This window comes from Chrysoperla carnea, chromosome 2 (genome assembly GCF_905475395.1).
Source record: "Chrysoperla carnea chromosome 2, inChrCarn1.1, whole genome shotgun sequence".
In the NCBI taxonomy this organism is placed as follows: Eukaryota; Metazoa; Arthropoda; class Insecta; order Neuroptera; family Chrysopidae; genus Chrysoperla; species Chrysoperla carnea.
The window spans coordinates 20,190,787-20,215,858 of NC_058338.1; the positions used below are offsets into that span (position 1 = coordinate 20,190,787).

Here is a 25,072-nt window from a genome sequence, read left to right on the forward strand (position 1 = left end):
CTTGCCCACAAAAAAAAGATCAATGTTAACTTAACAAAATATAATAAACTGGAAATAAATCCAAAATATTAACTTTTCTTCCAACTGCGGGACGCAAAGGAGAGAAATATGATTATCAGCCTACGTTTGCATATATGGTTATTCTTTTTTGCTCTACAGACAAAAAACGGAGGTCGATTTTAACGATTCCTACGTCCATCGATTTATCTTAATCTTGCAAGTGTCACTAACGTCAGTTATCAAAATTCAATATGGCGATAACTAGACGACATATTGTGAAAAAATATATGGAATTAAACAGGTATTTGAAAATCCTAACTCAAAAATGTAAATTTTCGAAAGTAAATTTAAAAAATTTAAAACCCGGTTGCGTAGAACTTAATACTGAAAATACAAAACAAGTTCAGTTTTGGCTTGGATCTCAAGTAAAATATATTCCCGTGTCTTACAAATTTCCATGAAGTTAGCAGGACACATTTCTATGTCACTCTGATTCCCAACAAATACGTTTCTTGAATAATTAACGGCAAAACTGTGAATTGTTTGTTTTGTTCTAGATTGGAATGGTCTGTTCAAGCTCACAAACCTTATTTTTATTTTTATTTTTTATAAAAATACATAACTTTAAGGATATAAAAGACTACCCATGATATCATATTTTCACAACAGTGAACACAATAAACCAATAATAATATAATAATATGCATATTATACAAGAAATGATGACTGAAACATTAATCATTATAGCTGGATAAAATGATAATATATTGCTTAACTCAGCTTTTATATAAACACTAGCAGATATCCGCTCGCTTTGCTTGGCTATTTCAACTTTGTAAAATTACCGTGTTATAGCCCTGTCTTTCCTTGGCCTATTATCCTCCCTTTTGTTCACAACAAATTTAGCCCATTATACTCGCTGATAATGTAACTCTCCACAGGTGAAATAATTTTGAAAATCGATTAAATATTCAATCGGATAATTCAAAAATGACGAAAATCAACTTCGATGAAAATCACTATCAAAATATCATTTTAACCCTTTTAGCACCGTAAGACGATGAGTCTCAATAAAATACGAAACACATCTTCCATCAATTCGTTAAAGAATGTTTATGCAATTTGAAGTAGATAAGACCAAGGAACCACGATGTCTCCACGGTTAATACAAACTTTCATCCTCTATTTCACCACTCAAGTATCAGGTCTCCACGATCGGTGGCTCAGGCTGCACGATGATCCGTCAGTCATTGAGGACAAAGCATTTTATATTTATAGACTAATATAGATAGTATGATTATTATGATTGTTTAACAGTTATCAATATCAAAATAAATTAATTAAAATATGAACGTAATATTAGTATTTATGTATTCATTTGTGCGTATCATGTACTGGATGAACATTCAATGTATTGCACCATCGAATACTTTGAGGAACAAGTAATTCAAGCAATTGTGACCTTTATGGCTCACACATTCAACTTCTCAGATGATGAAAATAACTTTGCATAACTGCCTAAAATAAAGCAATATTAATTACTAGCATGATACCCGCCCACTTCCAGCGCTTTATAAGTAAAAACCACCACTTTATAGAATCCACTTTTTTTGATCTCACTAATCCCCTGTCCATAACTCTTGAAGGAATAATTTTACACACTTAAAATATATGTCCAGTTTTCTATTTTATTAAGTGTAACATAGTCACAATTCATTGAGTATCTACCTCCGAAAAGATGCCCATGAATTTTTGTTACAAAAAATGCTGAAAATATTGGTGTTTTTTTAATTAACTAACGAATTCGGATAGTTAATTAAAAAAAACCCTGTATCGAATCGGCAAATAGATTAATGAAAGTCTTTAGTTCGACATCCCGAAAAAATTTCAGAATATCGACGCAGGACCATCCATTTTCTCGACTTAAATTATTTTTGTATTTGTTTTTTCTTTTTTCTCCTAATTAGGGAAATAAAAAAGGTTTATTAATGTACGCTATCGTTACACCTAAAATATTCTCTCCATATTTCATACCACTATCTTGCAGTTATTACTGCAGTTTATTTATTGTGTAACTGAATTATTGATCATTAGAACCTTTCGTTTAAAAGCGATTCCCATAGCTTATCACACGAAATTTTGTTAAGTTATAACTAAGATATGAATCCAATTTTTTCCCATATCATCTCGGCTACATAGCTGTATTCGTCTTGAAACCTCAATTGAATTGAGCCGCCACTCTACCCCTCCTCCTCAGTTTAGAAAAATTCGTACAATACCCCCTCTTCAATATGATGCATATTATAGTCTTCTTTAGCTCATTGAACCCTTCAGCTTTTTATCTTTAACCGTTTGAAAGTAATTTAAACGTTGTGGAACTTTTTCCCATCACTGTATACCTAAAAAAAGTATTTTAAAGTTTTGATCAAACAATATTTTTTGTTGACCGTTCAGTAACTTCATTGCACTTTTTATACCATGTATATATGAAATATACATTGTATATTAAGTTTAGTCCCAAGTTTGTAACGCTTAAAGATAATGATGTTAGGAAAAAAATAGGTGTTCATAAAATAGTCCATTAGTCCATTTCCGGATGTCCGTCCGTCCGTCTGTGGACACGATAACTCAAAAACGAAAAAAGATATCGAGCTGAAATTTTTACAGCGTACTCAGGACGTAAAAAGTGAGGTCGAGTTCGTAAATGAGCATCATAGGTCAAATGGGTCTTGGGTCCGCAGGACCCATCTTGTAAACCGTTAGAGATAGAACAAAAGTTTAAATGTAAAAAATGTTCCTTATCAAAAATTAAACAACTTTTGTTTGAAACATTTTTTCGTAAACATCACTGTTTACCCGTGAGGGCGCCAATTAGGCGGAAATTTTATAATATGTACTATACTTGATTATCTGTTACGTATGTGTCACATGTTTGTATGTGTAATGTGAAAAAGAAATCAACACTGACTATGCATGATATTTCAACAATTAACTCAGTCAATTGTTTGTTTTCACTTGTTATTAAAAAGTTTCTTATTTATCTTTACTAATGAACGTGCCAATTGACTATAATTATGTATTATACGCATCAGAATACTAATGCAAAAAGCTATACAAATATAATATATATCGTAGATTATATCTTTTAAACAAACACAAATATAACTTCCTTATTGGTCAATTTTCTTACTTCCAAACTGATAAGATAAACGAATGTATTAATAATTTTGATTTCTATGTGTATATAAATAAAATTATATCAATAAGACATCTATCTATATTCAGGTTCAATAACCCTCATCAAATTCTATCAGTTTCAACCTTTTAATAGGGTGTTTGTATTCTTTGAACGTAATCATAAATACAATCTCTCAATTATAAAATATAATGCTTATATATACCTTTTTTGCATCCGGGGTTTTCTACATCATAAAATCCACTTTCTTTATAACAAAACTACACTTTACCTTCAAATTGATAGTATAAAAGTAATTGAAACTGTCTCGTGATTTAAAAAAAAAAAAAGCAATAATTATGTTGCGATAGTTGCGCATAGTACAAAATTTTGAACATTTCAAAATTTTTTGTCTTTTTTATCAGTTTTAAGTAAAAAAGTACTCTTGTGATTTTTTCTATAGACGCTTAGTTTTCAAAATAAAAATTCTTGGAAAACATAAAATGCAATATTCCATTATAAGGAAAGTGGGTTCTTTTTTCAATTAAGGGAATTCACTTAGCTAAAATTTGCTTTTTAAATTAAAATTCACCAAAATTGATTCGATAACAGTATATGCTTTCTTTCTTAAATCATTCAAAATCCTTTAAGGTTTTATATCGTTGACGCATAATTGTCCTTAAATATGAGAGAGTGCTATATAATGATCCCTCATTGTTTTAAGTGAACCATTAAAGCCATTTAGTATGTATATCGATAAATGGCTTCCACGTGATCAAATTAATCGTTCAAAAAAAGATTTATGGTGATGTATAAGCTATTTTGTGTTTCCTATAGTATGAAAAATTTAAACGTGAAATTTCTTTTTTTGTATTTTTTTTTCGCCGGCTGGCTGTTTTGCTCTTGGTTTATGTTGACTTTTAATAATGACTATATTCAAATATACCCTTACGAGTAAAATGATTCTCTTTATATACGTTTAAAAGATCCCTATTTTGTGTGTAAAAGTGTTGAAGTTGAATGCGTTGATTTAGACGATTTTACCAGCCGAATTTTTTTCATACTAACCGTTGATGCAATGTAAAAGAACAATTTATAAATTTTATATGAAGTGTTTGATAAAAAATGCAAAGGGAACATTTTCTACCTATTCTTATAAGGTCAGTACGAGGATCACTTTTAAGAAATATTGAATAGTTCTAAAAAGTTTAACAAATTAAAAGAAATTGGCATCTAAATATTGCAACACTTGAATAATTGACATAACTCGAATAGTTTGGTTATTAATTACATTTTTGCCAAGGGGGATCATTAGAAGACAACTTTTTCTACCATCACATTTTACTCAATGCATGAAACCTGATTATACTTTATGATATTTTAGTTAGTATATGTTGGCCATCATGTGTAATACACTGTTTTGTTTATAAAAGTAACCTGTTTGAATTACAAACAAAATACAGATATACAAACAAAACGTATAGCTAAATATATTTAAAAAAAAAGATCATATGATAAATAAGACAAGCATTATTATAAATGAATTTTATATCTACATTATTTCTATGAATTTGATACATTGCAATAAAGAGCCATCTATAACCATTTACCATAATAAATTATGAGGTCTACATAAAAATGCTTGTTCATTTCATGTATAAAATATTATAGACAAAGGTCGTTACACCAAGAAACGTGTACGAAAAAATTATTGTTGAAAAAAAAAAACTATACGAAAAACCCGTTAAAAAAGATTATCCTTTTTTTCCACATAGCCTGTACTACTAAACCACTTTTTAACACGCTTTTATTAGCTTCATAGGTATGTTAGTATGTTAGAATGTAACGGAAACTTTGAACATGATTTTGATCCTATTCAAAACGTCGTATTAACTCGAAATTGGGCATACTTCAGCATCAAGGATCGACAACAATACAATTATTATGAGTTTATGAGTTTATTTGATTATCCCGATTAGGACTCTCATGATTCACGATTTCTATATCTGAAAATATAAACTTTTATTTGCGCTCCCACCATATTTTTACTGTATAAATAAATAAAAGTCTAAAATCTTTGATAAATAATTAAAAGTCTAAAAAAACTAAAAAATACAAAGTAATGATAGTTTAAAAAACTAAAATACACACTTTTGTAACTAGCTGAACTAAAAAGTAGAAAATAATTTCTTTAAATTCAAAAAAAATCATTTTATCGTAAAAAAGCCTGGGGCTGAGCATCGAACATTTAAGAAAATAATTATATTAGAATTATTTTATTTTCATCTAAGTTCAAAAAAATAGAAACTTTTATATCAATCGTAATCTAGAATCTATACAATGAATATCATATTTATATCAACGAATATTGCTTAAAGAAAATTCTAAAAATTATTCGATATCTTCGAGCAATCTCTTTGAAAAAGTGGTCTAAGACGTAAAAGCCTTAGTTTTTAAATTAAAGAAATGTGTTGTTGAGAATAAAATTAAACAGATAATCTGGGTGTTAGAAGTACCTACCGGAACAGCAGAAGAGTTTGTTAATTTTCGAAAATGGTATTCAACAATTTACTTTCTTCGTTTTGACAGGCAAACTTTATAATTTAAGAATTTATCTCTTTATATTATGAAAATTTTGATCCAAAAAGCTATTTCCATACAATAAGAAGTAGAAATTCAAACTCAATTGAGGTCCTGAAAAATGTTTCGAACAAAACTTGCTGTTTTAAAATTTTGTTAAAAAGTTTTCCTCTATGTTTAACCAAAATAGTTTTTTCTCGATAAAAGTATTGAAAAAAGATCGCGTGATTATTTCAACGGGTTTTATTGCTCAGCATAATGATAATAAGGATTTATTAAAAACAATTCTTTTGCGTGTTACTTTCATTAATAATTATTTTACTCGATAGGGAAAAAACAATTCAAACATGATTTTTATCGTTGTATCAAAATGATTTTCTGTTTAAGCTTTTTAGCCGTCACGTAATTACAATAAACCTATTACTATCACTACATTGTTCTAAATTTTTTTAATAATCGAAAAGTTTATTATGTGCTTAAAACTACAAGTGGCATTCATGTCGGTATTATAGTCTTTAATTAATATACCTCTAGAAATTTATGTTTGGGTCCATTAAAGGTCTATCAAAACAAGTTTTTCCTATGTGTAAACTCTTTCACGGAACTTTTCAACCGTATAGTATTCACATAATTATCTAACTAGTAAATTCCAAAAATAGAACTAGAACGAAAAATGTTAACGTGAGTTAAATGATATGATTGAATTTTGAATAAAATATTTCTCTACTAAAAAAGAAAAAAATGGGATACAAAAAATTAGAGGTATAAAGGATTTCAAAAAAGAATTTTAAAATCAATTATTTTGTGATCAATTATTATTATTCTAAACGTAATATCTTAGAAGGAAATTGTTGTTGTATTTATTGAAAAGTTTGTAACTTAACCCAATCATCTTAGTCAAAAAAGTGGTCAACCTCAGAATCTAACAAAATAAGCTGAATTTTCGTACAAATGTTTATTTTGATAGTAAAAATGTGTGCGCGTCCTTAGATGTTCAAGGTCAAAGGTCACGAAAATCCGTTTTTTTTTTTAAATATATTGTTTTCTTCTCTTTTAATCATTCAATGAATCAATTTATTTCAAAAATCAGCTTTCGTTAAATTCCAAGATGATTCCGAAGATGATTGTAGTAACTATTTTGTGCACATGGATATCGATTCAATTTTTTGGAAAAAAAAATTTTCTGTCGTCATATTATATTGAAGGAACAAAAGAGTTCTACCAAACTCGTCATATTATATTGAAGGAACAAAAGAGTTCTACAAAACTTTTATTATTATTTCACAACATTTATTCTAATAAGTTAACATCAAGCTTTAATTTCTATCCAAATAGAAACACCTGAAAGAAAACTTTTAATAAAGTTATAATAACAAACATCAATAAAAAAATTAGTAGATAGTAAAATATCCTCACTTCGTAGAAGATATAAAGTAAGAACTTAAATTTTATTTAAAAAAAAAAAAGGACTGATTTCAAAAAAGTCCACACAGTTTTCACCAAGAGTCGTGTTTACGTAAGCGAGGAAAAAGAGCGCATTACTTTAAGAATTTTTTTGCTTAACTAATAACAGGATTTGCTACTATTTATTCGTATATATAATTACTTCCTTATTATGAATGCCCATTTATAAATTTAAAATTTTGCAAATAATATTTAGGAATAAATTAAAATTATTCACTATAATTATTATTAGAAACATTGATTTCTTAACATGGTAACATTAAATTATCATCCCGATTTCGTAAAAACTAAGTATTTCGTCAAATTTTAAGGGAGGCTCGTGAAATATTTGGTTTGAACGCCAAACAATCACTATCCATCGAAACTTGAACAACAAACAACTGTAAAATATACTTTGATTGAAAAATAAACATAAATTTGAAGCAAAAAACTAATTCGATTACGGATCATCTGCAAACACCAAAATCAAGGTGCGTTACAATACATACACACAAAATACAAATTAAAAACCTGCTCCTGATCTTGAGATCGGTAAAAGAGTAAAATTTTTTAATTCTATTTACTTTGCATATAAAAAATAATCTTCCAAACATTTAACATTCTTTTACATTTTTTAACTATTTTTTCCGGTGGTCGTCTATAGGTTCTTTTCTGTCATATATTTACCATTCTTATACATTTCTTAACTATCCTTTTCGATGGTCGTCTGTGTGGTTTTTTCTTCCATATATATTCATACAATCATTAAAATCATAGAAGAAATAGTAGAATAAAATGTGGTCACAGGATTACATTATGTGTTGCTTCTTCCTTCAGAGAGTGCTTTCAATTACAATCAACAATCCTAAGTACATTAAGTTGTGTTCCACGGTAAAGTATCATATCGTAATATAGAACGTTAATCATATGTATAAAGCATCGATATGTTTTTATCGATAGCCGTAAGCTATTAAAATTCTCCAAAAATAATAGAGCCTTAAGGAGAGACTGTCTGCATAGGCATTTATATTTTTTTTAAAAGTCTTCAATGAAAACGTAAATGTTAATTTTCATTCACGGCAATACACACTCCCCTAAATTTAAGACTTTCTTTATCCAAGGATTATAAAACTTGGCTACAATTCAGCCTGGAGTTTTTTGTGTGTATATTTACTAACAAAACTAAATAAGTTATATATTTACTTGTTCTTTGTACAGTATATCTCGTTTGTTAATTTAGGATTCAAAACTTTATAAAATGTAAAATTTTACTTTATTGTCTATCAACATCCTTCATGTCCAAAACTTATTGAATAAAACTTGTTGTTTTTATGTAGGTTTAAAATACTTCACAAGTACACTTATTACAAGGGGGTACAAAACAATTGACTGTGAAGGATTTAGATAAATGGTTGAAGGATACAACTCTTAGAAAACAAATTTTACTAAATTTTTGTAGAAATGATGAAGATGAAAAAGTTTTTATAAAATTAAATAGCAGTGTGATATTTGTCTTCACGATCATCACGAATAAAATATATTTATCCTCAAGAAAAAAATTTTATGTCATAATAATTAAAATCAATGTGAGAAAGTTTTAAATCGTTACGTAGTTTGTCGAATGCAAGGTTATCTATTGTTATTTAGTTTTTGAATCGTGAAAAGTTCTGATTAGATTTTCATTATGTATAGCCTGTCTTAATTTTTGTATAAAATTAAGTAAACCAGCTCAACCTGTTCAGAATTCCGCAGTGAGGTACTTGTGCAAGAAGTGGCTAGAGAAATAATATTTAGTAAATAATTTGCTTTCATTTTATTTATAGGCAATTTTATTACATATATGATATTTAAATTACATAATGAACAAATTTAATCTTAATATTATTTCTCTAGCCTGTTTTTCCTTAAGCGGCACATTTGTAGACCGTGATTTTATTTTAACGATAATCTTTAAAATAAGTAAATCATGGAATTTGATGAAAGGATAAGGAAGATATCGCAATGTGACAGAGACAAGCTTAAGAAATTGTATATAAGATTATCATGAATCATCTGCACCCAGTATTTCGACAGGACTCAAAAAACAATCTATAATAAATAAAATCGTAGTTAAATCATTGAATAAATAATAAAAACACGGGATTTTTATTAAAAATTTTTTATACCTGGAGGAAGAGAGATTGCGCGTTAAAAAAATAGAAGAAATATTAACCGTCTGTGCTAGCTGCTGTTATTTAAAGAACATATGGAGTAAATTTGGAAATAACCCTTTTTCTGTATTTAGAAGATCAATTAAAGAATGTTACGCATATAGCGTAAAAAACATCCATAGCTTGTATATTTGTCATACAAATAAAATGCTACTCATATATAAAAGTAGCTAGATATTAAAAATTGTATGAATTTGTTGATCGTTTAGATATTAAAAATTGTATAAAATTGTTGATCCTCTCACAGGCAGTATGATGAAGTCATATGTATATATGTTCATCTGTTCGGACATAGCTTCTAAACCACAGATTATAATTTATTTTTAAATTATAAACTATAATATGTGTTCTAAACTACTAATCATAATTTGACAAATAAGGTATCGTTAGAAGCGTCTTGATCGTTCGCTGGAAATAATCTATGTGGCATCACATAGATTATATCCAGCTAGAGAAAATAAAGTTTCGAAAAAAAAATTTCGAACTAAATTTTAGCGTGTTTGGTATCAAATTAAGGGGCGTTATTAGCACTTTTCAAAAATATTATATATGTTGGTATACTTTCGCGAAATTATAACCCCAAAATAGTTTAAATTGGACAGCTTCGAATTTTATTATATTTTGAATTTTCTATTCAAAATTCGGGTTATGTTTTTTTTCGTTTTGATTCAAGAAAAACACATACTTTCCGACTTTTGCTCAACCCTTTGTTTCCGATAGACGTATAAAAGTAATGTTATTAAATTTTCTTTGTACATACTTTTACATACTTCAGGCTAGTATTATAAGATATCGGTGAGTTTTTACGCATGTCAGAGTTTATTGCAGTTGTTGCATTTTTCAATATGCTGTACGTATTTATACATATATAAACCGTCCATTATTTGATTTGACAGTAGTAGTCCTTTATTTGATTTGACAGTGGTATGTATATATGAAAACTGTATGACACGATAAGTATATACTAACTAATATTATGGGTTTTTTTTTGCAAAATTATTTCTTTTCTACATTGAAAAATTTTCTTCACTTAAAAATATCTTAAATTACATTAATCTCATAAATGTAAGAGTATTTAGTATACATCTCAGACTACAGAGAATTTATTTCTGCATTAAATTACAGGAGTTATTTTTTTATTTAAATTGGTTCAGTACCACGTTCTGAATGTAAATCCACAATTCCTTAAAAAAATAGGCGGGGGAAGTGCCTTTATTTTAAGAAAAACCGTTTTGGGCTATACCTCCATAGCCGCGCACTTTAGATCAAAAATTGTATTAATCTTTATTGTAGATAATTAAATTATCTTTTTTGTTTTATAATTTTTATTGTATCACTAACCGTTTATGACTTATACTACTATGATGATTTACTTTTTGACTATTTGACCGATATCTCTTCTAATATTTGTTTAAACAAGAAAATGATAATAACTTTTAAATCTAAAAATTTCCTAAAACTTTTACTTTAAACTTTTTTTTCTAAAATTAATAATATAAACAGTGTAAAATGTTTTAAAATATTTTCAATTATCAGTTTTATAGACTAATATGGAATAACGAGCAATAAAATTCTTATTTCTGTTTCAAGACGACCAAAATGCACCCAACTAAATTTTACAGATTCACATTCCTTTACCGTGCATATTTGTGTATAAAATTTTATTTATTAACCACCCAGAGGAAACTATTGTAATGAGGCCGATTTAAAAAATTTCCAGTTTTACATATTTCCGCGGTTTCAAGGTCACAATATCTGAATCAAACCTTTTCAATGTGATGTCTGTGTGGGTGTGTGTACGTATGTGCGTATGTTCGATTCTTTCGTCTCGATTATCTCGCGAACCAGTTATGGCATTAACAAGTGACTGGGCTAATTCGACGCATAATCACGTATTTAAGAACTGAAAGAGTTTTCAGCAAAATTACTTGAGCCGTTTTTTAATGGTAACAAAATAACTGGAAAAAAACTAAATAAACAGAATCTGAAAAGTGGATAAAACACATCATTTGTCTATGGAGATAATAATCGTTCCAGAATAAGCTTCAGTACATGTTCGAAGAATAATCTATGAAGGCCAACAAAACCTTTTTTTTTAATGTTTTTTCTCCCTCTTGGAAGTTAGTCGTGTGGACTACAGGGGTCACACTCACACGACTTCAGTACCACACCGACTATATACTGCCAATTTAATTGTATTACAATTTCTTCCATTCCAAAAAAAAAAAAAAGACTTGATTGGTTTTAAAAATTTCTTGCGTGATTGAACTAAATATACGCGAGCCTCGAATATATAACATTGCTTGATTATGGCTTATACACATCTATGTATGTATTTCATATGTCGATTGTGAACTAAGCGACAGAGAGATATAATGTATACATGTATATGTCTACATGAATCAGAAAATTTATTATAAAATGTTCAAAAAGTTTCTCTACGGTGTTTACATGAAAATCATTGTATATATTAAAAATCTAATATCTTCTCTACAATACATTACAAGAGTTAGTTCAGTTGTATAGCAGAGAACTTTGTTAAATCATCATCATCAAGGCTGTAATAACACTAGATACTGTGTTTAGTCAAGTTATACTCTACCCGAAAATTCTATATCTCTTCGCAACTCGAATGTAGAATATAGAAACATCAAATATACATATATACAAATATATATATACATATATATACAACAAAATATTTAGTTCAGTTCAGAAATATTGATCATAATATACAAGCAATGCGCATGTGTTACAAGAAAAACAACGCACTAACTGACATAACGGCGACGACGTAACAATATAATGATACCTAGAAAACATGCCACAAAATTTTATTTAATAATATTATATAAGAAAAAAGGATAACAATATACTAATGCTATTACAATGATATACATTCATATACATTCATCCTTATCTAATATGTATGGGTATTGTATACAATCATATCATGAATAGGTAGTAGTTACTTTTCTATATAAAAGCTTTATCATAGTATTGGTAAGTACCAAGTATTTCAAAAGCATTTTATACATAAAATTCATTCGTTGTTGGTTCGTTTTTCGTTGCTATAACGACGCTTTCCGCAACATTACTGACCCTGTGTGACGTCACACACGTCTTTCAGTCTCGTACTGTCATATTATGAACGGAATATATACATATATACCTACACACTATATATATATATATATATATATATATATATATATATATATATATATATATATATATATATATATATATATATATATATATATAGGATTCAATTTTAGTTTAGATATCCTTGTTTCAGAAATTTTCCATCATGCAATTGTTTTACTTAATACGCATGTGCCTTTTAGTTCATGTGTCTTTGCCTAACAAATGTTAGGTATGTCCCCAGATATAAAGGGTTACCATAATGTCTCAATTAACCTTCGATTATATAATTAAATAATAATAACCTAAATAATTTGTATCTATGCACGTTGTATTAATTAAAGCTTTCTTAAAAATTAATTAAAAACAATGAATATGCACCTTTTCAAGTTATAAAATCGACGAAGAAAAAGATTATAAAAAATTTGAATAATTAGTAATGGTTAACTTTAGTACACCTGTTTTTCAAATAATCGATTTCTTGGTAAAATATTTTTTTGTAAAGTATATTAAAAAAGGTATATTCTAAGGATAGTGTATGAATATGTCCACTGTGAGAAATGGGTGATGGCCTATAATCAAATTGGGATAAATTGACCGGATTCTATTTCAATTGAAATCAATTTTATGTATTGTACCTCAAAAGTATTTGAGGATCCGTTGATAAATAATTGGATATCTAATGATGTCACTTTTTAAATTTCATCTGGTTGGTATCTTTCCCCAAAAAAAAGTGTAGCTCTTTCGCTTTGAAATTGATTTATTTGGTTGGAAGCAGCCAATAACTAGGTCATTAAGTATCATAAATTGTTTTTTCCAGATTTTTTTCCTATGACTGTGGTTTTCTCTAAATAGTTTTTCTAAGAAAAAGTGATTTCAGGATGTGTTTGACTTACGTATCGTTCATTCTTTTATCCTTTTTTTATATTTTACCTTTTCGGTACTCCAGACATTAATACTTTTCAGCATTTCAAAAAAAGTTTTATTTAGTATACCTGCACTTATCCTGGCCATGACTTTTTCCTAATTTATCCGGATTTCAAGTGTCCAAAGATTGTCTACATCATTTAATGTAACGTCACTTTTGGTGGTAAGTAATTTCTGATTAAAGGCTGGCTTTGTTTGTTTTGAAATTTTCGAGAATCTGATTTTGGTAAAAGTAAATTTCTAAATTTAGAAGATGATCGTTGACTCATAGTTGAACTTATATCTCAATGACTCAAAGCAATGCAAACCACAAAGTTTAAGAAGCTGAGAAATGAGCATATTTATTAGCCACACATGACAGGAATTTATACAATAATTTTTAATAGTTTCCAATCAATTTGATTTTTAATATAAAGTAACTTAGCATTCGTGAGTAATTTGCACAAGAAAGCAATGTATTGTTTCTTTTCAGCGCAGGCTTCTCATATATTTTATCTTCTGCCTTCTATAGTATAAATTCGTTTTAGAATTGCTTCTAGGAACTCAAAATACAAGAATATTTTATTTTATTAATAATTTATCTTTCTTTAAATATCTTTTTAAAAAATGATTAACTTGTAATCATATTTCGTAATTTCCCAACACCTCCACCATAACGATATGCTTTCTTTGAAATTTAATTTTTTGTTTAAAACATCCACTTACATTTTTTACAATAAAACAATTTTTTTTTTATAAATATTTATAAATTTAATAATCATCATATATAAAATAATTGGTATATGAACGCCCGAATCTATATTGCGCAACTCATCAACCAGGACAAAATGGCGTCCATTGCAGGAATTGGTGAATTGGTAATACAAGCACTTGTATTCAATATTAGATAAAATTGGTGTAATTTCAGTGTTTGTTGGATTAACAATCATTTTTATAAATTAATTCTGTTTTTCTAAAATAGTTTTTTAATGTTGTGTTTTCTTTTAGTGTTTTTTGATTTTTCAATTTAATTTTTTCATTTAATTTTTCTTTCATTTTTTCACATAAATAAATACATAATAATCCATACCCATACATACATATATATATATATATACATACATAACACATTTATATATATATGTATATATTATTTGTCATTAAAAATGTGTGATATACAAAAAAAAAGAAAAATAATAAACCATCACAATTATGAAACAATAAAATAAAATAAATAAAAATAATTTAATAAAAAAAAAAATAGTAATTTAAAAAAATAATTTTTTATTTTTTATTAAAAAAAAATTATAATTAAAATAAATTTTACAGAATTTTATTAAAAATGTTGTGATCGGATTCAAAGCGGAATGGACTCAATGTTAATTCAAATACATATAATTGAAAATTGCGTAAATATTTTGTCAACATTTTTATATGGTTGCAATTATTTAATTAACAATAAAACTAATTATATAAATAATCATAGTGCTTTAATAAATAAATTATTATTAAACTTAAACAAACAACAAAGTTTACGATTATTTATGTATCGATAGCGATAAATGAAGCACATACATGTACGACAAATATTTAACCTGCAGAAGAAAAGTTGATGTAAGTGGCAATTTTTTTTTTGTCAGTATTTATTTTTCGCATTAAATTCGAATTATTTTTGTTTTAATTTATGCTATTATGTTTTTTTTTTTTTTTTTAATCGTGTATTGTACATGGAATGTCGCCTTGTCGCATTTTACCATTAGTGAGAAGGGTATGGCCGCATTGATTTTGACCTATGCCGCATTGGGTACCGTTTGTATATAGAGATAGCTATACTGTTAGAACATACGTCGAAGCTTTATCAACAATTTATAATACTACTAAATTTGTGTCTTATATACCATACATAAAAACGTTTTTCCACTTATTTTCTTTCTGCAATTTTTATAAATTTTCATAAAATTCCAGGAAAAATTTATAACTTAAAAGCATAAATTCGTACTACCTATAAATTACCTTATTTTCAACAGACTTTATTCTTTTACTATTTTACACACAAAATTTAACATGCATGTGAAAAATTAAGGAAAAGATTTTTTTTATATTGGGCATTTCGCCAAATTTATTGTGACTTTTCAGTTAAAATAAAAGTTATATGGCGTATGGTTAGCTTTACATGGTTAATTTCAAAGATATACAAGATAAATTTTGAACATTGTTCTAGTTTTTATTACATTTTTAGTTTGCTACGTTTTGATTATTAATTTAAAAAAAAAAAATTAAATATCATTTACTATACAAAAACTTTATCGGAAGTACCAAACAGAACTATTTCCTTTGTGTAAATACGACTTGATCTGATAACTAGAATGCTTTGTATAGCAAATATAAAAGCTTTTTGTTACTTATGCTACATTGATTTGCATTAAATTATGAAAGAAGTTAATTAATTTTTATTAATTTTTTTTTTCTGTTTACTGAATTATTTTAAAACTGTAATCTCAAAGTTAAGTTTGGTATTTTAATATATAAGATTGGCATGCCCTCTATATTGCGTAATTTTTCTTTTTATTTATTATAAAATTGTAAGTAGTATGTGAAAATCTTTGTTTTATAAATTTCTTTCCTTGATTCCAATAAATACTCAAGCTAAAGGTGTGCTTGTCAAAAAAAAGTTTCTTTTTCTGCGCATAATGAAATTATGGTGGCGAATATGAATTAAAATATTTGAAATACTTCACAATCGATAAATTTTCATCGAAATTTATTACTTATATCAAATTTTTACGCGTGAAAACTAAATTCATCCAATTTTTCTACTAATGCGAAAATAAACGTTTTAAAGTAATACATTTTTGTATGAAGCTTTTTTTTCAGCATTGAATCCGATATATCACACACTGCTTGAATAAAATCTTGGGTAATAAATTGCTTTAAACAAATTGTTTGTTTAGGGCCATTAAAAAACATGTTCTTTTTCTTAGAAAAGAAATTTTTACCGTATTGCTTACAAAAAATTTTTTGTTTTCAAAATACCAATTGATTGCAACTTTTGTATTAAATATTTTTTTTTGTTTTGACAAACATTTATCTGCATCAATGTGTATAAAAACTACTAAAAAGGAATCTCAAAATGAGAAAAAGTGCAAATATAAAATCGATCAAGGTCCAAAAACATCAAATTCTCACCAATAAACACATAGCTGGGTGTGATCCTCATACAAGGAAGTAAAATACGAAAAACGAATTGCCTAAATGACATTGACGAACACACAACGTTATGATATGAATAGAAAATATTGTAGTGTTAGGATCTCGTAAGTACATTTTGATGTTTTTATTTTGTAACATCGAAATACGTGAAAAATAATGTCAAACGTTTTTTTAAAATATTTCTTTTACCTTGAAATTTATGACCTAAATTTAATCTGCTAAACTTTTCTTGTTTATTCTTAAATTAAGATAAATTGTTTAAGACCTAGAGGTAGTAGTGAACTTGAGGCAGCCGAAAACTTAGAATTGATTTCTGCTTCAGTTAGCTTACCACAGCTTCAGTCTTCTTCAGTTAGCTTAACACATCAAACAAAATAAAAACAAAATATTTTAACGTAATATAAATTGAAAATTAGAATATTTTAATAAATTCTTGTGTAGCGGTTAATAATAGCGGGTAATATTGGAAAATTATACAACCTGAACAATAAAAAAAAAAACTTTTGACAAAAAGAAAACCGATTTCAAAAGAACACTTTTCCAAAACAAATATGCATTAAAAATTAGTTAAAATTATTGTTATTTTTGGAGTCGGTGTCAGCCAATGAAACAAACTGTGACAAAAAAGTTTGCTACATTAGCTTGGCTGACACCGACTCCAAAAATAACAATAAGTTTAACTACATTATATTATCGTTATTTTTTTTATTTTTTAGTGCATATTAATTTGTTTTGGAAAAGTTTTTCTTTTGAAGTCGGTTTTCTTTTTTATTTTGTGATTTTTAGTGAATCTGAAGTATGACTAATTTGTCATTAAAAAAAGAGTGTATACTTAATGCAAATTTACGACTTTTATGGTTTTCTCATGGATACCGTTGTCAGAACTGGACCAAAATGAAAAGGGACCACATGGGAAGCCCCAACTTTCAAACAAATAAAGAATCATCAAAATCGGTTGACACAGTCTAAAGTTCTGAGGTAACACACATAAAAAAATACAGTCGAATTGATAACCTCCTCCGTTTTTGTTTGAAGTCGGTTAAAAACAAATATTTACCAAAAAGGGTTTTTTTGATAGTTACATATGGAAGTATGTCTAACCTTGACTTATGTATGATATCAAATCACTTCCATTATTTCATCCATAAATAGTATAAAATTAATTAACGAATGTTATTTATACGAAAATTTATGAATCTAATCTTTTCAGTGAGTACAGTGAATTTTTCGTATTTGACATAGTTTATATAGACTGTTTTTATATGTGTGTAAACCATGGCTATACCATTATCCAAGGACATTTTATCCATTATTGGCGTTTTTACCGTTATCGTCCGTACGCATAATAAAATTGTCTGTATAATATCTTAATTCGATTTACTATTATTATACGATATTTAATATAAGAAAATATACCATCATACATTTCTGGTAAATTCGTTTTTGTTGCGTAGATATTTTGTCAGCTTTTTATAAAATCCTGAAAAAATATAAATATAATCGTGAAAAAATTTACTTTTATTGATTTTCAAAAACAAAAAACTAGGTCAACTTAAACAAAACCAGTTTATGTATTAATCAAATTTCAAATAATCAATTGTTAGATATTCCCTCAAATGTTTTAAACTTTTACATCATTAGCGCTATAAATTACTTTTGATGAGAATAACACCTTAAAAAATAAAACAATGTGTTTATGAACAAATGCTTCCTTTGTCAAAAACGTTCTATCAAACTTATATTAAGAAGCTTTTATGAGCTTGGTGTGTATCTATGTTTGTATGTATCTATGTAACGGAATCCTTGAACGTGAATTTCACCAACTTCAAAACGTTAGATTGAATTGAAACTTCGTACAATTACCAAGGACAGATTGCAATACATTCATTTACCGACGTCAAACAAAAAAGGAGGAGGTTATCAATTCGACTTTATTTTTTTTATGTGTGTTACGTTAGAACTTTCGACTGGGTGAACCGATTTTGATGGTTCTTTATCTATTTGAAAGATGGTGATACGAGAGGTCGTATGGTTCCATTTCATTATGGTCCAGTTCTAACAACGGCATCCATGAAAAAACCATAAAAGTCTTAAATTGGCATTAAGTATGCACGACAAAAGGACGAATAACTCAATATCACGTAAACCGATTTCGATTATTCTTTTTTTAGTAACAAATTAGTTAGTGTACTTCAGATTCACTAAAAAGCACAAAATAAAAAAAACTTATTTTTGAAGTCGGTGTCAGTCAAGCATCTCACTTTTTACGTCCTAAGTACCCTATAAAAATTTCATCTTGATATCTCTTTTCGTTTTTGAGTTATCGTGTTGACATACACACGGACAGACAACCGGAAACGGACTAATTAGGTGATTCTATGAACACCTATACCAAAATTTTTTTCGTAGCATCAATGTTTTTAATCGTTACAAACTTGGGACTAAACTTAGTATACCTTGCATATTACATATATGCATGGTATAAAAAAACTCATCTTGCACCCTTAAATAGTTTCTGCGTTATGCATACACAAGCAGATTATATATAGAAACAAGATAAAAAAAGCATATCCTGTTTGAAAAATAATTTCCAGATTACAAAAGTATCTTAGTTTAAATTCATAACAATTTGACAACATATGAGAAGAATGAATATCCCATACTACTTGTTATTAATTATCAAAAATAATTATTATAATGTTAATAATAAATTATAAATTGAAGACAAATAATAATTTCAATTTATTGTTAACATGACACAAAGTTTAAAACATATGAACAAGTAAATAAGTAAGTAAAACTCTGCCATTTCACTTATTACAATTATTAATATTTCAAATTAATAAACGTATTGTATCATATTTTCGTAGTATGATACAATATCCGAATGTTATTCGGGTTGTACTAATGAAATTGAAAACATATTTATGTGTCTTGCATATGAGAAAGATTGCGCTAATTAACGTAAAACAATTGCATTTCCGATCTTGAAAATCTCCAGTTTTAAATATTTCCGCGGTTTCAAGGCCACAATATACGAATCAAACCTTTTTATGTGATATCTGAGCGTGTGTGTACGTATGTGAGTATGTTCGTTCGGATTCTTTCGCCTCGATTTTCTCACGAACCAGCTATGACAGTAACACGTTACTGGGCTTATTCGACGAGTAATAGTGAATTTAAGAACTGAAAGAGAATTTTCAGCAGAATTAGTTGAGCTGTTTTTTAATGGTAATAAAAATACTGGAAAAAACTGAATAAACAGAATCTGAAAAGTGGATAAAATACATCATTTATCTATGGAGATAATGATCGTTCCAGCATAAGTTGCAGTTCATGTTCGAAGAAAAACCAATTAGGCTAACAAGACCTATTTTTAAATGTTTTTCCCCCTCTGGGAAGTTAGTCGTGTGAACTACAAAGGTCGCACTCACACGACTTCAGTACCACACCGCATTGTCACTGCCAATTTATTTTATCTTACGCAAAATTATAAACATAAAGACTCCCTATTCCTTTAAGACCGTAATAATTAATTCAAATTTTCATTTCGCACTCACACGACTTCAGTACCACACCGACTATGTATTGCCAATTTATTATTGTTATATCTTATGCAAAATTACAAACAAAAAGACTCCCTATCCCACTAAGGCCGTAATGTGAATTCAAATTTTCATTTCGATAAAATGTATTTAATTTTTCAAATACTTTAAAAAAATTTTTCGAATTTATTGTGTCAAACCTACATTTCTATCTTTCTTACGCTCGCCCTTGAATCAATTTGTCCTTCTCGTTTGTGCGTCTTCTTCACATTCGATTCAAAGTTTCTCATGGATAAAATTCGGAGGACATGCATTTTTGAGAATCGCCTTTATATCGGCAAATATGATTTGACTATATGAAAAAAGAAGAAGTTAACTGAGCCTGTATAATTCTCGATTCTCATCGCAATATATTTAGAAATTTTGCTTCCTTTTCATAACTGCTTAATAAATATAAAAGTTATATAAAAAATTTCCAGTCATTATAATGACTGAAATCTTTTGTTTTCTATTTATATAAATACTTTTTTCTCTTAAACGTCTTCTCCACTCCGTCTAAATAAAACATTTAAAGAAAAAAAAATGAAATCTACCACTATTTAAGAAGTAGGTATTATATATTATCTTACTTAAAAGATCTGATGTTATAACTCTTACAGAAAACGTTTTTAGTCAGAAGTGGCAAGGAATTACTTGATATTCATATTGTTAGAATAATTGTTCAAAATACAAATATAGCTCATATATAAAGTGAACGCTTGTTAGGTTACGAAAGACTACCCACCATGATGCATTTGTTCTTTTATTTCTAAACGAAAATACTTTAAAAAAAATGGTGATGTAGAAAAATAAAATAAAACAATTCGCGGCATAGATTATACCAAGCGAACCGAAAAGTTTTTTTTTTGTCTACGATGTAAAAGAGGTGTTTTTTTTGATAAATTATGTATGATAATTTATATCTACTTTCTTTTGCATAATATCGTTTTCACGAGAGTTTGGGAAATTTTATTTTATTTTTAATAAATGCTGTTACTGTTCGGCGATAAACAAGTTAAAAAAATTAGAACTAATACTTTTTACGAACGGAAAATTTTCCAAAATTTCTATGAGGAAAATTTGAAAGTAAGTGGGTGTTCTTATAAAAAAAAACCTACCACTTTTATTGCAAACACTTTTTTGAAAACCAACTGGATTGATAGATAAAATTATTAGACAAAATTTTTCATTCAATTTCTACCGAAATAATATGGAATAACTTTTAAATTTAAATTCTTCGTCTGTCTCTTATGCGTTAAGAACATGATGAAATAACCTTATATTCCAAGGTAAAATTGTCAACTGAAAACATTTTCCCATCTTCGAACCAAACAATTTTTACATTGACGAAAATTTTCTAATATCAGATGAGGATTCTGTACTTTTTGAAAACCCTGTATATTTTCAAAAATATGGATATGATTACCGTAAATGTATAGGGTAAGATATAGTACCTAAATTCATACGTACCTTGAATATCCTATATAGTTTCTTGATAGATATTCCTATTTATTCGAAAGCTTTTGAATTGAAATTGGACTATTTTATGAGAAAGTATTTTTTTAGATTGAAGATTATTGACTGTCTTTGTGGTTTTGTTTTCAATAAACTAGAAATTTGTTGCGGAAAAAATAAAAATTTTGATTCTTCTGATCGTCTATTTACAAGCTGACATTTGTCTTTTTTTTTTTATAAAGTATAAACAGCGTTAACCATATCTTTTTTGGGTAAGTAGGTTTTAAACCATAGGTATTTCAGTTTTAAACATAAATTTGTTATACCATATATAGTGGAGTGCCTGGGAGTTTTGACCTCGGATTTCCGTAATAGTGAATGAATTTGTATGTTCGAAGTATGATTGTGTTTTTATAGCATAAATTTCAAAGTTTAAACCTTTTTTTCTTGTGCTCTTAATTTTTCAATTAAAAAAAAAAAATTAAATATTTGAGCATGATCAAATATTTGAGCATATTACTATTTTAAATAGTATGTATATCCAGTAAATATTGCAAGGTAAGAAAAAATATATCAAGCAGAAGTTTTTATAAAGTTTGTAATGTTTAATTGATTATCTTTTAAACCATTAGAGATAAAACAAAAGTTTAAATGTAAAAAATATTTCTTATAAATACAACTTTTGTTTGAAACATTTTTTCGTAAACACTTCTGTGTGTAATAAATTGTGTTGAGGAATAACAGTGCTACAAACAAACAGAGGCAATTTTGATTATGATATTTTAATATATGGTTTTAAAAACCGTAAATGTAAATTTGGATTCTAGGTACTACTTAACTTTTCCTATATGTAAATAAATTCTGCAATATAATTTATATTGTTCAAAATTTATTTGCTCTTTATTGTTCAAAACTTTTGTTACAAATATATTTTATACATAAATTTTTATTATTCATTTTTTCGTGTAATTTTATATTAGTCTTGATATGAAGAGTGTTGTTTTATTGCATTTTTTCAATTTAAAACGATGAAACTTTGTTTGAAATAATTCCCAATGTGCATATAGATTTCGATCGAAATACAAATTCGAATGAACCGGTAAATAATATAGTTCAAGGTAACAATCTTAGCGTATTAATGAGCCTTAGTGCATTCACAAAATTAGAAAGTTTCGTGATATTGACTTTTTAAGTAGTGTATGGTTAATAATACCACAAGATTAATGGGTTATTTAAACCGCAATAACCTGGATTTCTATTATGAAAAGATACATTTGTAAAGTTTAATTCTCTAAGTTTCTTTCAATTCTCTTTAATTAAGATTACTAGACAAGATATTTGTCAATGTTTAGTTTACGCTGTATATATGTATATATCATATTAAAATCGTCAATTATAATCGAGAGACTTTGATGTAAATAAATATCGTATACATCAATAAAGTAAACAAAACAAATAATAATAATAAAAAACTCGATGAGTTAAAAAAACTGCACTCTGTGTCTAGAGCTCGAATGGCCCAATTGGTAGAGCATGAATCCAAGAAGTTCGGGTTCGAGTGTATTTTCTTCCATTCTCCTTAATTTAATTCTCTGTTTTGCCGTTAAAGTACTTGAGGTGTCCTTGTTCTTTTTCCTAGTTGCCTTGAACAACCAAATTTGAAGCCTCGACTATAATATTACGGTACAGTATACTGCATATTGAAGTGGAAATTATTTGGTAAAATCCCCTCCAAAAACCATCTATATAGGCTTTTCATTTTCAAATCAACAAACCTCTTCTAACGGTTCATTGTTAATACTTCAAACAGCCACTTTAGTATAAGTTGTTGTGATATAATACTGAAAACTGATCCTATTGTAGTACCTACTAAAGAATTATTACTAATACTGAAAGAAATTTAGTAATACATTCTTTTTAATTTGTAACCATTTATAACACTAAATAACTAAGGGAAAGAAAAATGTTGAAAAAAAAAGGAATTTGAAAAGTTTAAGTTTCATTGAAATTTCATGACGTTTTATATTAACATTCGATGCTATATTTCTTGTAAGACAATACAGATTATGGGTTACTTGTATATTTTTAAAATGTAGGTTCTTTTCTTAAGTTTTTAAGGTAATACCTTGAGTCAAATATACCTTGAATTATAATTTAGAGTTTCTTAGCAAATATTGATTTTTTTTTCTAATACATTTTTATTGAATTAACGGCATTTTATCACAGTGTAGGTAGGCTTAAAACTGATTGTCAATCAATGTGAAGTCGAACAATTGATTTATGGTAGTACGTATGCATTAAAATTTAGAATTTTATTCTTGTGATTTGTGGATTTTGTAACGACATTGCAATTGCGTTTCTATCGAATGTAGGTACATTCGATAGATACGACTTTACTTTGTAGATAAATATTATTTTAGCAACCCATGTCGTTTGTACCCCATTATAATTGGGGAATAAGTTCTCAAACATAGTTCTCTGGTTTTATTGCGTATTTAGGCGATGTAAGGACAAGCCCTTACAATTTCAAACTATAGGTAATCGCAGTATAAATGGGATTAAGATCTCACTCAAGAGATAATCCCAATTAAAAAGACCAAGCTGTTGCTCGACAGTCAGACTAATGGATGTCTGTAAGAGAAACATGTAGGGCTTTCAATGTTTCAATCACATCGTGAACTGTACTGATTACATATCGCCTTCAATAAGAGATTGGACTAAACTTTTTTTATCACTTCTGATGAAGACTTCTCACTTTGCGAATATAAAAGTGAAGTTGATTATTAAAAATCATGACTAGTGTACAAGATATGTTTTTAATTTCTTATTAAACAGAGATACCAACGAGTGACGCCATACGTGGGTATGATCTTAGAGATTACATATAAAATTTTGTTTAGCTAAAAGGAGATGGACACTCTTTGAATGCAATCTTTGATTGCTTATAACTTCTTCATTTTTTAATCAATTTTAATTTCACTTTCAAATTTTTGTCATGGATCAAGTCTAGTTTTACATTTTTATGGGTAATATGGCCAATTCAATCTCAGGATTATCACCCATTATATTCGGAGAGAGTAGTTCTGGGTGTGAATTATGGTACAATATAATTTGTATCATAATTCATACATTTTTATCGTGAGTTTTTTAACATTTAAATTCTCAAAAGAACAAATACATAATGCTGAGAAATAACGGTTCGCTCTAAAAAGAACCATGTTCAATTGTGACAATAGAAAATACAAAAATATAAAATATGAATCATCTTTGAATATACTATATTATTCATAATAATAATAATAATTCTAACATTCAATTAACAACTTTAAAATGTCACAAGTGATAAATATTAATTTGATTTTTAA

At 27.6% G+C, this 25,072-nt stretch overlaps 1 protein-coding gene across 1 annotated transcript in view; it reads left to right on the forward strand.

Annotated features, from left to right (window-relative positions):
* Window positions 1-14,851: 14,851 nt before the first annotated feature.
* LOC123291710 (sodium channel protein para) overlaps window positions 14,852-25,072 on the forward strand; it is a 112,968-nt gene continuing 102,747 nt past the window's right edge. The window contains exon 1 of the mRNA XM_044872102.1: window positions 14,852-15,072. The gene's annotated coding sequence lies outside the window, so the exon portion shown is untranslated. The remainder of the gene's footprint in view (window positions 15,073-25,072) is intronic.